This window comes from Manihot esculenta, chromosome 2, assembly GCF_001659605.2.
Source record: "Manihot esculenta cultivar AM560-2 chromosome 2, M.esculenta_v8, whole genome shotgun sequence".
NCBI classification, from domain to species: Eukaryota; Viridiplantae; Streptophyta; class Magnoliopsida; order Malpighiales; family Euphorbiaceae; genus Manihot; species Manihot esculenta.
The window spans coordinates 22,138,555-22,153,114 of NC_035162.2; positions in this window are offsets into that span (position 1 = coordinate 22,138,555).

Here is a 14,560-nt window from a genome sequence, read left to right on the forward strand (position 1 = left end):
TCTGAAGATAATTTTTCATATAGGTTAATGGTAGATAAGTAGTTTATTATATTCTTTCAAAATTTTTAATTAAAATAATAATATTATAAAATTTCAAGAATTTTAGTCTATTTAAACGTATTGATTAGAATCATTAAATATTTCTTTTTAAATAACCATCTCAATAATTTATTAATTTCATAAATCAGTATCAAATGTGATATATTATTCATTCAAAATTTCTTAATTACCATTATTTGACTAAACTTTAATTATGATTTTATTTACTTTTTTTAAAAAATACAATAAATATATTAATGAAATATATTTAAAAATATTTTCATATTAAAATTTAACATTTCCGTTTTAAAAAATAATTAAATAATAATTTACTTTATGAATGAATCTAAAATATTATTAGTATAGAAAGCAAGTTTGAGACATAAAATGGGTCCCATATTTATTCAAAATTTCCAAATTACCATTCAGTGGCCAAACTTCATAATCAACTTCAATTTAAATGGCCCACCCAATTACATATGAGAAAATTCAGACCATCTCTGCATCCAAATCTTAATCTAAACGAGGTTAATTATGTTCTATAAGATATGGAATAACTATAAAATATATGAGTATAAAAAAATACTAATTATTAGTGAGATTGAAGCATTTTATAAATTTCTCATCTCACAATTATTTTCTTTTTTTTTCTTGTTAATTACTAGTTGTAAAACTCATAAACTTATTATTTTTTAATTTATTAGGACTTCTAAAATTAGAATATATAAAATTGAAAAGCAAAAGTAAAACCTAATGATTTTTTATTTTCAAAATTTTTCTATGCTTAATTTTATTTTTAAAATTTAAAATAAAATAAAATTAATTTTTTAAAAATTATATTTATTAATGGAAACTTAATATCTCTTTTCAGATTCTTTATAATAATTCTTTTTTAAAAAAAATGGAAGGAATCAATAAAAAAAATTTAAAACTATATTTTTAAGAGAAAAAATAGTTTATCTAACGAAGGACTTTTAAGAGGAAAAAAATATTTAAAAATTAAATTAATATAATTTCATATGAAAAGTCATAAAAAAAAAACATAAGAAGTTAAGAACGTAAAAGAAAATAGACTTGGAAAACGAAAATAGAAGAGACAGAGATGGAAAGGAGTGCAATACAGGCACTTCCATTTTGGAATTCCGGATTTGAAATGATTTAGACTTTGTCATTAAATTGATTCATCCACTACTTTTTATTTATTTTTTTTATTTTGATATTATGCGAATTATCATTAATCATTAGGATTGAGTTAGGTAAAATCTTCGACTTCGCATGCAATTTATCGAATTACTTTGTGATTGGTTGTCTTTTACATTTTATGGTTTTATTAGATTTATAGGTTTTTTTTTGGACCACTGTCTCTAATTTTCCTTAATTTTCCTTATTGATCGTGGATAAATTTAATTTACGTGAGGGTTTTTATATGACTCCAAAAAAGGTTTGATTTGCTCGAACTCTGTTTCGGTATATTATTATTTAGCTGAGCTCTGAATGCCTCCCTTTTATAGTAGTACTTAAATGATCAATACTCTTATTTTATTTCAGTTTATAAAATTTTAAAAATAATTAAATAACAATTTATTTTATGAATAAATTTAAAATATTACTCTGGAACCATATTATTGCTAATATTTTTAATGATATGTTATATTCATCTTAAATTTTCATCAAGACAACTATATATCAAAAAAATTTTGAGAATTTTATTCTACTCAAACTTATTAACTGGGATATTTAAGTCTTGCATAATAATTTCAATGAATTATTAATATTTAATAACTATAGTCAATGATAGATGAGTGATTTATTATATTTTCTCAAAATTTTTAATTAAATTGATAATATTATTAAAATTTTAAGAATTTTATTCTATCTAAACGTATTGATTGGATCACCAAAATTTTCTTTTCAGATAATTATCTCAATAATTTATTAATTTCTTAAATCAATATCAAATATAGTCTCGTATGCATTCAAAATTTCTTAATTACCATTCTATGACTTATATTCTCTCAAAATTTTTAATTAAAATAATAATATTATAAAATTTTAAGAATTTTAGTCTATCCAAACGTATTGACCGGAATCATTAAATATTTCTTTTTAAATAACTCAATAATTTATTAATTTCATAAATCAGTATCAAATGTGGTCTATTATTCATTCAAAATTTTTTAATTACTATTATGTGATCAAACTTTAATTATGATTTTATTTACTTTTTTAAAAAATACAACAAATATATTAATGAAATATATTTAAAAATATTTTCATATTAAAATTAACATTTCCATTTTTAAAAAATAATTAAATAATAATTTACTTTATGAATGAATCTAAAATATTATTAGTATTGAAAGCAAGTTTGAGACATCAAATGCGGTCTATATTTATTCAAAATTTCTTAATTACCATTTACCATTCAGTGGCCCACCTAATTACATATGAGGAAATTCAGTCCATCTATGCATTCAAATCTTAATCTAAATAAGGTTAATTATATTTCATAATACATAGAATAATAGTAAGTATAAAAAATATTAATTTTTTAAAATGGAAATTGGAGATTGAGAAGTAGAATCTGAGACCTCTCAGATCTACTCAGATGCACTTACCACTAAGTTAAACATGTAAGTACAATATAAAAAATATTAATTATTAGTGAGATTGAAGCATTTTATAAATTTCTCGACTCACAATTATTTTCTTTTTTTTTTTGTTAATTACTAGTCGTAAAACTCGTAACCTTATTATTTTTAATTTATTAGGACTTCTAAAATTAGAATATATAAAATTGAAAAACAAAAGTAAAACCTAATGAATTTTTATTTTCAAAATTTATCAATGCTTAATTTTATTTTTAAAATTTACAATAAAATAAAATTAATTTTTTAAAAATTAAATTTATTAATGGAAATTTAATTTCTCTGTACAAATTATTTACAATAATTCTTTTTAAAAAAACGGAAGTAATCAATAAAAAAAATATAAAACTATATTTTTTAAGAGAAAAAATAGTTTATCTAATGAAAGACTTTTAAGAGAAAAAAATATTTAAAAATTAAATTAATATAATTTCATATGAAAAGTCATAAAGAAAAACATAAGAAGTTAAGAAAGTAAAAGAAAATGGACTTGGAAAATGAAAATAGAAGAGACAGAGATGAAAAGGAGTGCAATTTGGTGTGATATATGGACCACAGGCACTTCTATTTTGGAATTCCGGATTTGAAATGATTTACACTTTGTAAAATGACTTATTTATCGACTACTTTTTATTTATTTTTTCTATTTTATTTTTTTATTTTGATATTGTGCAAATTATCATTAATCTTCAAGATTGAGTTTAGTAAGTTTTCGACTTCACATACAGTTTGCCGAATTATTTTGTGATCGGTGATTTTTTACATTTTATTGTTTTAGTAGATTTATAACTTTTTTTTTAATCCCTACTTTTAATTTATCTTGCCGATTGTGGATTGCTTTTATTTTGCATGTTTTAGTCTTCTCCAATGAGGGATTTGCTCGATAAATTTAATTTACGTGACGATTTTTATATGACTCTAAAGAGGGTTTGATTTTAATAACATTGGACTCTTGAGACCGCGCTATCATGTTAGACGATCTCTATTTCGGTATATCATTATTTAGCTGAGCTCTGAATACCTCCCCTGTATAGTAGTGCTTAAATGATCAATGCTCTTATTTTATTTCTGTTTATAAAACTTTAAAAATAATTAAATAACAATTTATTTTATGAATAAATTTAAAATATTATTTTAGGATCATGTTGTTGCCAATATTTTTAATGATGTGTCATATTCCTCTTAAATTTTCTATCAAGATAACTATATATCAAAAAAATTTTGAGAATTTTATTCTACTCAAACTTATTAACCGGGATATTTAAGTCTTGCATAATAATTTTAATGAATCATTATTGTTTATCAACTATAATCAATGATAGATGAGTGATTTATTATATTTTTTCAAAATTTTCAATTAAATTGATAATATTATTAAAATTTCAAGAATTTTATTCTATCAAAACGTATTGATTGGATCATCAAAATTTTCTTTTCAGATAACCATCCCAATAATTTATTAATTTCTTAAATCAATATTATATACCAAATTTTAATTGGTACCACTGTTTATTTGGCATTGATATTTACTTTTCTTTTTGAAAAAAAATGCAACAATATATTAATGAAATATATTTAAAAATATTTTCATATTAAAATTTAATATTTCCATTTAAAAAATAATTTACTTTTTAGTAATATCATCAAAATTTCAAAAAGCAAAATTCTAATTATCATTCAATGGCCAAACTTCATAATCACTTTAATTTAAGTGGCCCATCCAATTCTCTATGAGAAAATTCAGACCATCTCTATATGCAAGTCTTAATCTAAAATGAGATTAATTATGTTTCATAATGCATGTAATAACTGTAAAATATATTTTCATTTATTATACTTTTAAAATTAAAATTTATAAAATAGAAAAACAAAAGTAAAATTTTTGTTTTATTTTTAAAATTTACAATAAATAAAATTAATTTTTTAAAAAATATTAAATTTATTAATGAAAACTTAATATCTCTTTAAAAAAATTTTACAATAATATTTTTTAAAACAATATCCAATGAAGGAATTTTTTTCCCCAAATGACAAAGGACGTGAAAAATCCATTTAAGGGATATTTGATTTAATGTGGCCAAGTCATAATTTAATTTTCAATGCAATAATAGGGTTTGAAAAAATTATTATTCAGTTTTTATGATATAAAGAAATTTATTAATTAATTTTTTTATTTTAAAAAATATATTAAAATATTCTGAACGTTTAAAAAAATTTACTAATTAATTCTTTATTTATTTTTTTTATTTTGATATTATCCAAATTATCATTAGTCATCAGGATTGAATTCGGTAAGATCTTCGACTTTGTATGCAATTTATAGAATTACTTTGTGATTGGTGATTTTTTATATTTTGTGGTTTTATTAGATTTATAGTTTTTTTTTAATCTCTATCTCTAATTTTCCTTGCTGATTGTGGACGGCTTCTATTTTGCATGTTCTAGCCTTTTTTAACGAGAAATTTGCTCGATAAATTTAATTTAACATTTCTATTTTAAAAAATAATTAAATAATAATTTACTTTATGAATAAATCTAAAATATTATTATTATTGTAGAAAGCTTATTGAAACACATACACATGCAAGTTTAAAAAAAGCTTAATCTGTTCAAGTTAAAAACTATCTCATTTGATTTCCAAGTCTCAAATTCAACATAATAAAAAAAATTAAGATATATATATATGTATAAAAAGTTACCAAAATTAAGATGAGTTCAAGTTTGGCTAGAAATTAAAATTAATAAAAATTTAATTAATTTTTATTTTTAAAATTAATTTTTTTTTCGAAATCAATAAAAAAATTTAAATATTTATAAAGAAGAAGTTTATTCAATGAAGGGATTTTTTTTTCCCAAATAAGAGAGGAAAAACATGATAAAGGACGTTCAAACGTGATAAAGGACGTTCAAACATGATAAAGAAGTTTATTCATTCCTCTTAAATTTTCCATCAAAACAACTATATATCAAAAAAATTTTGAGAATTTTATTCTACTCAAATTTATTGACTGGGATATTTAAGTCTTGCACAATAATTTCAATGAATCATTAATGTTTAACAATTATAGTCAAGATAGATGAGTGATTTATTGTATTTTCTCAAAATTTTCAATTAAATTGATAATATTATTAAAATTTCAAGAATTTTATTCTATCTAAACGTATTGATTAGATCATCAAAATTTTCTTTTCAGATAACCATCCCAATAATTTATTAATTTTTTAAATTAATATCAATTATGGTCTTGTATGCATTCAAAATTTTCTAATTACCATTTTATGATTAAATTTTAATTGATACCACTATTTATTTGGCATTGATATTTACTTTTTTTTTAAAAAAAATGCAACAATATATTAATGAAATATATTTTAAAATATTTTCATATTAAAATTTAACATTTCCATTTAAAAAATAATTTACTTTTTGGTAATATCATCAAAATTTCAAAAAATAAAATCCTAATGGCCAAACTTCATAATCACTTTAATTTTAGTGGCCCACCCAATTCTCTATGAGAAAATTCAGACTATCTTTATATGCAAGTCTTAATCTAAAATAGATTAATTATGTTTCATAATACATGGAATAACTATAAAATATATGAGTATAACAAAATATCTTAGGTGGGTTACGAAATTACCTAAAAAAATACAAGAAGTTGAGAATGCTAAAAAAAGAAAAATTATAATGGAATTAGATTAAGTCTTTACAATTTCCTTTCAATCCCTCTTTCACCATCATTTTCATCCGTCTCTTCAGGTCTTTATCTCTCTAAATATTATAATTATAAATTATTTCATATATTATTATTATTACTTATTTTAGTAATTTAGATTTTATTTGTTTATAAAAAATAATTTATATTTAAAAAATATTAATCAAAAAATATTTTATAACAAAATAATTTATTTTTTATTAATAAATTTTAATTTAAAACATAAAATATATTAATAATTTTATATATTGATATTTTAATTAAATTGATAATATTATCAAATTTTAAAAAATTTTATTATATCTAAACGTAATGACTGAGATCATCAATATCATATTTTCGTGTATTGTTGAGCGAGAACTTAGTTACGTGACCAATGGTTGAGTTGCAAATGATACGCTCCCATTCACAACAATTGCTAATTGGATCATCAATCCATGAAGGAAGAAGATGGTCTGCGTCGAACCCATTTGATCCAACAAATGCCTTCGAAATCTAAGAGAGCCAATCTATCTTCTTCAAAGCAACCTTTGTTTCCATGAAATCTAAGAGAGCCAATATTATATTTTTTTCTTTTAACAAAAAGGCAACCTTTAAAATCTAGATTAATAAATAAATTAATAAGACATTTAATTTTTTGATGTGTAATTAATAAAACTATTAAATTTAAAAAAGAATATCAAATAAATTTTAAAAAATAAATCAAATAAACCTTTAAAGCAAAACATTCTCTCTTTTCTATAATTTTTATTCACTTTTTCACATTTATTAAAAAATACAATTTTTTATTATCTTTTCAATTATACACTCTAAAATACATTAAATTTTATTTCACACATATTAAAAACTTATGTTTTGAAAATGCGATCCTACCATTCAAATTATATTTTATATTTTTTATTATATGTATATATTTTTTAATAATTGACTTTAACTAATATTCAAATTCAAAATCTCACATCTTTGGAAGAAGTCTGTTACCAATATGTTACCAATAAAATAAAGGCATAAAATAAAACCAATTGATAAAAAAATAACTTTTATATTTCCATGAGTGAAAGAGGGATTGAAAAAAAATAACGTTTCTCTATTGTCATCATTTAATTAGGATTACTATTTGCTTTGCATTGATATTTTACTTTTTCTTTTTTAAAAAATTATTAATATTATAATTTTTACTTTTTTTAATAAATTATTAATATTATAATTAATTATTTATAAAAAATAATATAATTAATTTGTATTTAATTAATATGATTTTTATAAGTTTTAATGTTGAATAAATTAAAATTTTAATGCAGATTAATCACAATTAATATAAAATATAATTATATATTCAGCTATTTTAATTTATAACAAACTCTTTGTTTCATAATTTAGTGGATTACAATATTTTATTATGAATTTTCTATTTAGTGATGTGTAATATTTCTCTCAAATTTTCGAGTTTGAAAATTAATTTTATTGTATTTAAATTTATTGATTGAGATATTTAAATCTTTCTGTACAGACAATAATTTTAATGAGTCATTATTATATTTTCTCAAATTTTTTAATTAAATTGATAATATAATCAAATTTTTAAAAATTTTATCCTATCTTATCTAAACGTATTGACTGAGAATTATTTTCAAAAAAGAAAAAAAATTCTTAATTACAGCCAAACTTCATTAATTTAAGTGGCCCACCCAATTTCATATGAGAAAATTCAGACAATCTTATATGCAAGTCTTAATCTAAAATGAGGTTAATTATGTTTCATAATGCATGGAATAATTATAAAATATATTTTTATTTATTAGTACTTTTAAAATTAGAATATATAAAATAAAAGTAAAATTTTTGTTTTATTTTTAAAATTTACAATAAATAAAATTAACTTTTTTAAAATATTAAATTCATCCATTTAAAAAAAATATTAAATTTATTAATGGAAACTTAATATCTCTCGGCAAATCTTTGCAATAATATTTTTTTTTTTAATTTGAATTAATATCCAATGAAGGGACTTTTTCCCCAAATGACATGGCGTGAAAAATCCATTTAAGGGATCTTTGATTTAACGTGTCCAAGTCACATCTACAATCTAATTTTCAATGCAATAATAGAGGCTTGAAAGAATTATTATTCAATTTTTATAATATAAAAAAATCTACTAATTAATTTTTTTTAAAAAAATATATTAAAATATTTTAAATATTTAAAAAATTATTAATTAATTTTTTTATTAATTTTAACCGTTAAATATTTTATTAAATTATTCTTATAATTTTAAAAAAGTTATTTATTAATCCTTTAAATTTTTAAAAAAACATATTAATTAGTTTTTTTATATTAAAAATATTTTAAATTTTTTTATAATATTTAATGGTTAAAATCAATAGAAAAATTAATCAGTATACTGTTTAAAAGATCAAAGATTTTTATTTGTATTTGTATTTTTTAAAATTGAGAGATCAATTAATAAATTTTTTCTTATTGTAAAATTTAAATAATAATTTTTTCTTCATAAATAAAGTGACTGATTCTATTAAAAATTTATATTTTTATTTATTATTATTATTATTATTATTATCATTTATATATAATTAATGTGGTGAAGTGATAAATGCAACTATCGACTATATGAGAAGTGATAAATTTCTATTATTGGAAGTAAAATGGGTTAAATTATAGGTGGCTTATCAAATTAAATTAATATAATTTCGAATGAAAGATATTAAAAAAAATATAAGAAGTTGAGAATGCTAAAAACAAATTATAGTAGTGGACTTAGAATTTTATTAAGTTTTTATAAATTTATTTTTTGATATTTTTAAAATTATTGTCCGGAGAATGACTATTAACGAATATTATTATTAATACTTATTATTAATATTTATTCTTTTATTTGTTTAAAATAATTTATATTTAAAAAATATTAATCAAAAAAATATTTTATAACAAAATAATTTATTTTCTATTAATAAATTTTGATTTAAAAATTAAAATATATTAATAATTTTATATATTGATATTTTAATAAAATTTTTAAAATACAGAAAATAATATATTTTTATTTTGATTAAAAAATATTTTTTGTTAAATATTTTTTTATTGACTTAAATGTTAAAAATGTAAATTTTTTTTCTGAAAAAAGATTCTGGAAAACTGAGATCGCTTGCATAAAAAGTAAATATAATTTTTTATGATTGACATAATAAAAAAATACAATAAAAATAATGACAGTGAGACTTGGATTTTTTTTATTTTTTATTTTTTAGTCTTTACAACGAAGAATTAAGTTGAGCTTTCTTTGAATATTATGTTTTTAAAATTCTGGTCCTAGAAAAGAACTTTCATGCTTGGGATGAGTGTGTTTTCATCAATTCATTTTAATTATTTTTTATAATATGTAATTTAATTAATAATGGAATTAATTTAATTTCTTTAATTAACATAGATACCTAAACTAAATATTATTTATATTTTTATCGATAATATTAAAGTATAATATTATTTTTTAATAATATATAATTATATTTTCATTTATATTATATTTTTTTAAAGTAAAATTACTTATTGTATTAATAAAATTTTATCAAACAAAGAGAGATATCATCCCAAATAGAGAGACGGTCATATCTAATAGATTCTCCAGTCAAAGTATGAGTATTTAGAGTGGCATGACGACGAACTCATCTAATTGAAATATTAGTTTTAGAATCTAACAAATATTTACAATCATTCAAAATCAAATCCAATTCAGAAATATCTAAATGTGTAGATTGAAGAGCTTGAACTATATGCAAATAGTCTGTAAGAATGCAGCCATTAAAAGGCAAAAATTTCGTCGCAAAGAGCAAACAGTGACGGAGAGCTAAAACTTCAACAATTACCGACATACCATTACCTTCCGAGAAACTAAAAACACCACATTTAAATATACCCTCAGGGTTTTCCACAACAAAACTCTAACCAATAAAATCTTGAACTTGAAACAAAACCCCATCAACTTGACAAAACCAACTGAAATTATCCAAACTTGAAGATGACGCACAAATTTGGAGAGGAATGGCTTCAGGATCACGAGCAGGGTTGGAGGAATAAAATAAGTTTCTGCCATGATATAAAGTAGCCCAATCCAAGATATGATGCATGACGTCTTCCACAAGGTGAGCTGCTGAATTTTGTACCTAGTTTCATAATAATGAGTTCCTTACGGACCATAATCTCCATGCACAGACCGTTACAAAAGTAAGTTTTTCGAACCTTATCTTAGGACTTCAAAATTTATAGTTAAAAATTAAAAAAATCATTATTAAGCTGCAAATCTCTCACTCTCCCTAACCTCCAAACTTCCTTGGACACAGGACAATGCAACAAAATATGATTGACACTTTTATTTTCATGGCACCAAAGACATCTAGCATCCACATCCACACCCTTTTGCCTTAAGTTATTCTTTGTAGGCAATATATTTCTACAAGCTCTTCAACAAAAATCCTTCATTTTTGGAGGGATCCAAAACATTCCACAAACTAGTCCACAACTCACCCCCACATTAAAAGATGATCTTCCTAGCAAGTCCATGCACACAAAGTATGCGAACTTCACCATATATACATTTCTTTTATCAAAGTGACACAAAAAGGATTCTTCCTTATTGGTAATATTAATAGGAATACTAATAATAGCTCTGATATCTCTTGAAGAAAAAATCTCCATTAAAAGAGCAATATTCTAAACCCTTCCATTACCTTTAAAAAGATCACAAACACGCAAATGTGGTTCAATAAAATCGGGGCCATCATCTGCAAAAAAGGTATCCTCCTTAGGAATCCAGGGAGCTGAAGCCACTAAAATATTCTCTCCATTACCCACCCTCCACCTCGTATCCCTTCGAATCAACTCATTTGATGCCATCACACTTTTCCAAACAAAGCTAGCACCATTACTTACATTGGCGGAAAATAAATCACCATTTGGGAAGTACTTTGCTTTAGACACTCTATAACAAAGAGTATTAGGATTTGTTAAAAACCTCCACAGTTGTTTGCCAAGTAAAGGCAAATTAAAACTTCTAAAGTCCTGAAACCTCATACCCCCTCCTTCTTTCTACTACACATCTTCTCCCACGCTAGCCAATTAATACCCCTCCCCCCTTCTCTTTTACCCCCACCAAAAGCTATTGACCATTCTATGCAATTCATTCAAAATAGTAATGTAAATCAAAAAAATATTCATGCAATATGCAGGTATAGCCTGCAACACAAATTTTATGAGAAACTCTCTGCCTGCTCTAGATAGGAATCTGCTACTTCATGAATAATCTCTTCCACATTCTTTCTTTCAGAAAACTAAAAATTGCTTTTTTGGTCCTCCCAATAAGAGAATGTAACATCAGATAGACATTATGACTTAATGGTGAATGAACATTCAGAATATTACTGATATTAGATCTTACAGAGGAAACCACATTGGGATTGAAGAAAATATCAGATTTGTTGAAGTTCACCACTTGTCTAGAAGTAGTCGCATAGGTATTGAGAATAGATTTAATACTATCTGCTTCCTCCAGTATAGCATTAAAAAATAGCAGAGAATCATCTGTAAAAAATAAATGTGAGATCTTTAGGCATCTAACACCTGCCCTACAGCCCTGCAATCAGCCCCTAGATTCAGTATCTTTAAGTAGTAATGATAAACCTTCCGCACACACCAAATAGAGATACGTAGAAATAGAATCCCTGTCAAAAACCTCTACCAGGCACAATAGGACCAATCCAATCACCACCAAAATATAAAACTTTATATTATAATTTTATAAATTAATATTTTATAAATTATATATTATATATAGGATTACATTAAGCAATTAAATTGAATATTTCAAGTTGATTTTCAAGATGTGCATTTACAGATAAAAGAAAATCTGTCATCGTAAGGCGTTGGTAATTAGTCAATTGATAAAAAATCAATTAATAAAAAAAATAATTTTTATATTGTCATCATTTACAATGAGTATATATGATAGTCTACATATTTTAATTAGGATTTCTATTTACTTTGCATTGATATTTTACTTAATACTTAAAAATATTTCATATTAAAATTTAACATTTTCATTTATAAAAATTTAAAATTTTATATATTATATATATAGGATTACTAACTGCATTTAAAATTTTACTAATTGAATTTTAAATTTTTATAAAATGATAAAACTATATTCATATAACTTTGTCAATTCATAATAATTCATTTAAAATATAGTTAGTAATATGTGATAATTTTTATTTTTTTAATAAATTATCAATAATATAATTAATTATTTATAAAAAAATAATATGATTAATTATTATAAGTTTTTTGTTGACTGAGATATTTAAGTCTTTCTGTATAAATAATAATTTCAATGAATCATTAATGTTTAACAGATAAGTGATTTATTGTATTTTCTAAAATTTTCCAATTAAATTGATAATATTTTCAAAATTTTAAGAATTTTATTCTATCTAAACATATTTATTGGGATTCTTTTAAAAAAGGAAAAAAAATTCTTAATTACCATTCAATGGCCAAACTTCATAATCAATTTAATTTAAGTTGCCCACTCAATTTCATATGAGAAAATTCAAACCATCTTTGTATGCAAGTCTTAATCTAAATGAGAATTGTAAAATAGTACTTTTAAAATTAGAATTATAAAATAGAAAAACAAAAGTAAAATTTAATTCTATGCTTAGCTTTTTTTTATTATTTTAATTTACAATAAATAAAATTAACTTTTTAAAAAAATTAAATTTATTAATAGATAATTAATATCTCTTTACAATAATAATTTTAAAATTTTTTCGAATCAATATATTTTTTAAGAAAAAAAAAATAGTTTATCCAATGAAAGGAAAGAAATGATAGCGTTAAGGGATCTTTGGTTTAATGTGCCCTAAGTCACAATCTAATTTCCAATGCAATAGTAGGGGCTTCATTAATAAAAAGGAAAATTACTATTCAATGATATTAAAAAAAATTTTAATTAATTTTTTAATTTTAAAAATTACATAATTATTTCTAATATTTTAAAAAATTTATTAGTTAGTTCATCTATTAATTTCAGTGGTTAAAATGTCAAAAACGTTTTAATATATTTTTCAAAACTAGAAAATCAACTAATTAATAAATTTTCTCATACTATAGAGATTAAATAATATTTTTTTTGGTAAAATAAAATATTTTATTTTACCAAATTACCTAGAAATTTGGTAATATAATTTCGGATGAAAGATAGTTGAGAAAGAAAAAATACAAAAAGTTAACAACGCTAAACAAGAAAAAGTGATAGCAGTGGACTTAGAATTTTATTAAGTTTTTATAAACTTATTTTTTCCGATTGTGATGTTTTTAAAATTGTGGTATGGAGAATGACAATTAACGTATATAATAATCTACATAATTCTTTTTTTTTTCCGTTTCTCTCTCCATTATTTCTATTCCTCTCTCCATTTCTTTATCTCTCTCCAAATATTATAATTATAAATTATTTTATATATTGTTATTAATACTTATTTCAATGATTTAGTTTTTGTTTATTTGTGAAAAATAATTTATATTTAAAAAATATCAATCAAATAAAATATTTTATAATAAAATTCTGGTCCTAGAAGAGAACTTTCATGCTTCGGATGAGTGTGTGTTTTCATCAATTCATTTTAACTATTTTTGATAATATGTTTTTTAATTAATAATGGACTGTTTGCTCCATGGTGGCGTGATGATGCTCGTGGTGCAACTGTTAACAACCTTCTGATGCAATTGCAGGTTTGACTTTTGTGCATTCTTTAATAATTTTTTTTTAAACTATGATATCAGTAATGTGAATAACTTGTGGCTATGCCTAGAAAAGGAAATCTTTTAAAGAAAGATAACACGGTTTCTACTAAGTTGAATTGCATTTCGGCTCCATGTTGATGGTCTGTTGTTCTCTGCTTTTCTGTATTTGCTTCGTCGCTTCTCGGCTGCTGTTTTGTGGAGGCTTCACTTGGTTCCTTGCTGCTCTTTATGAATGCATGGATTTTGTTGTTTTGATTTTGGTTTGTTTTCATTGTTTTGAGTAACCTTTGGTATCTTTTTTATAGCTGGTTTTTAGGAGGTTTTGTTGCATCTTTTGTGATG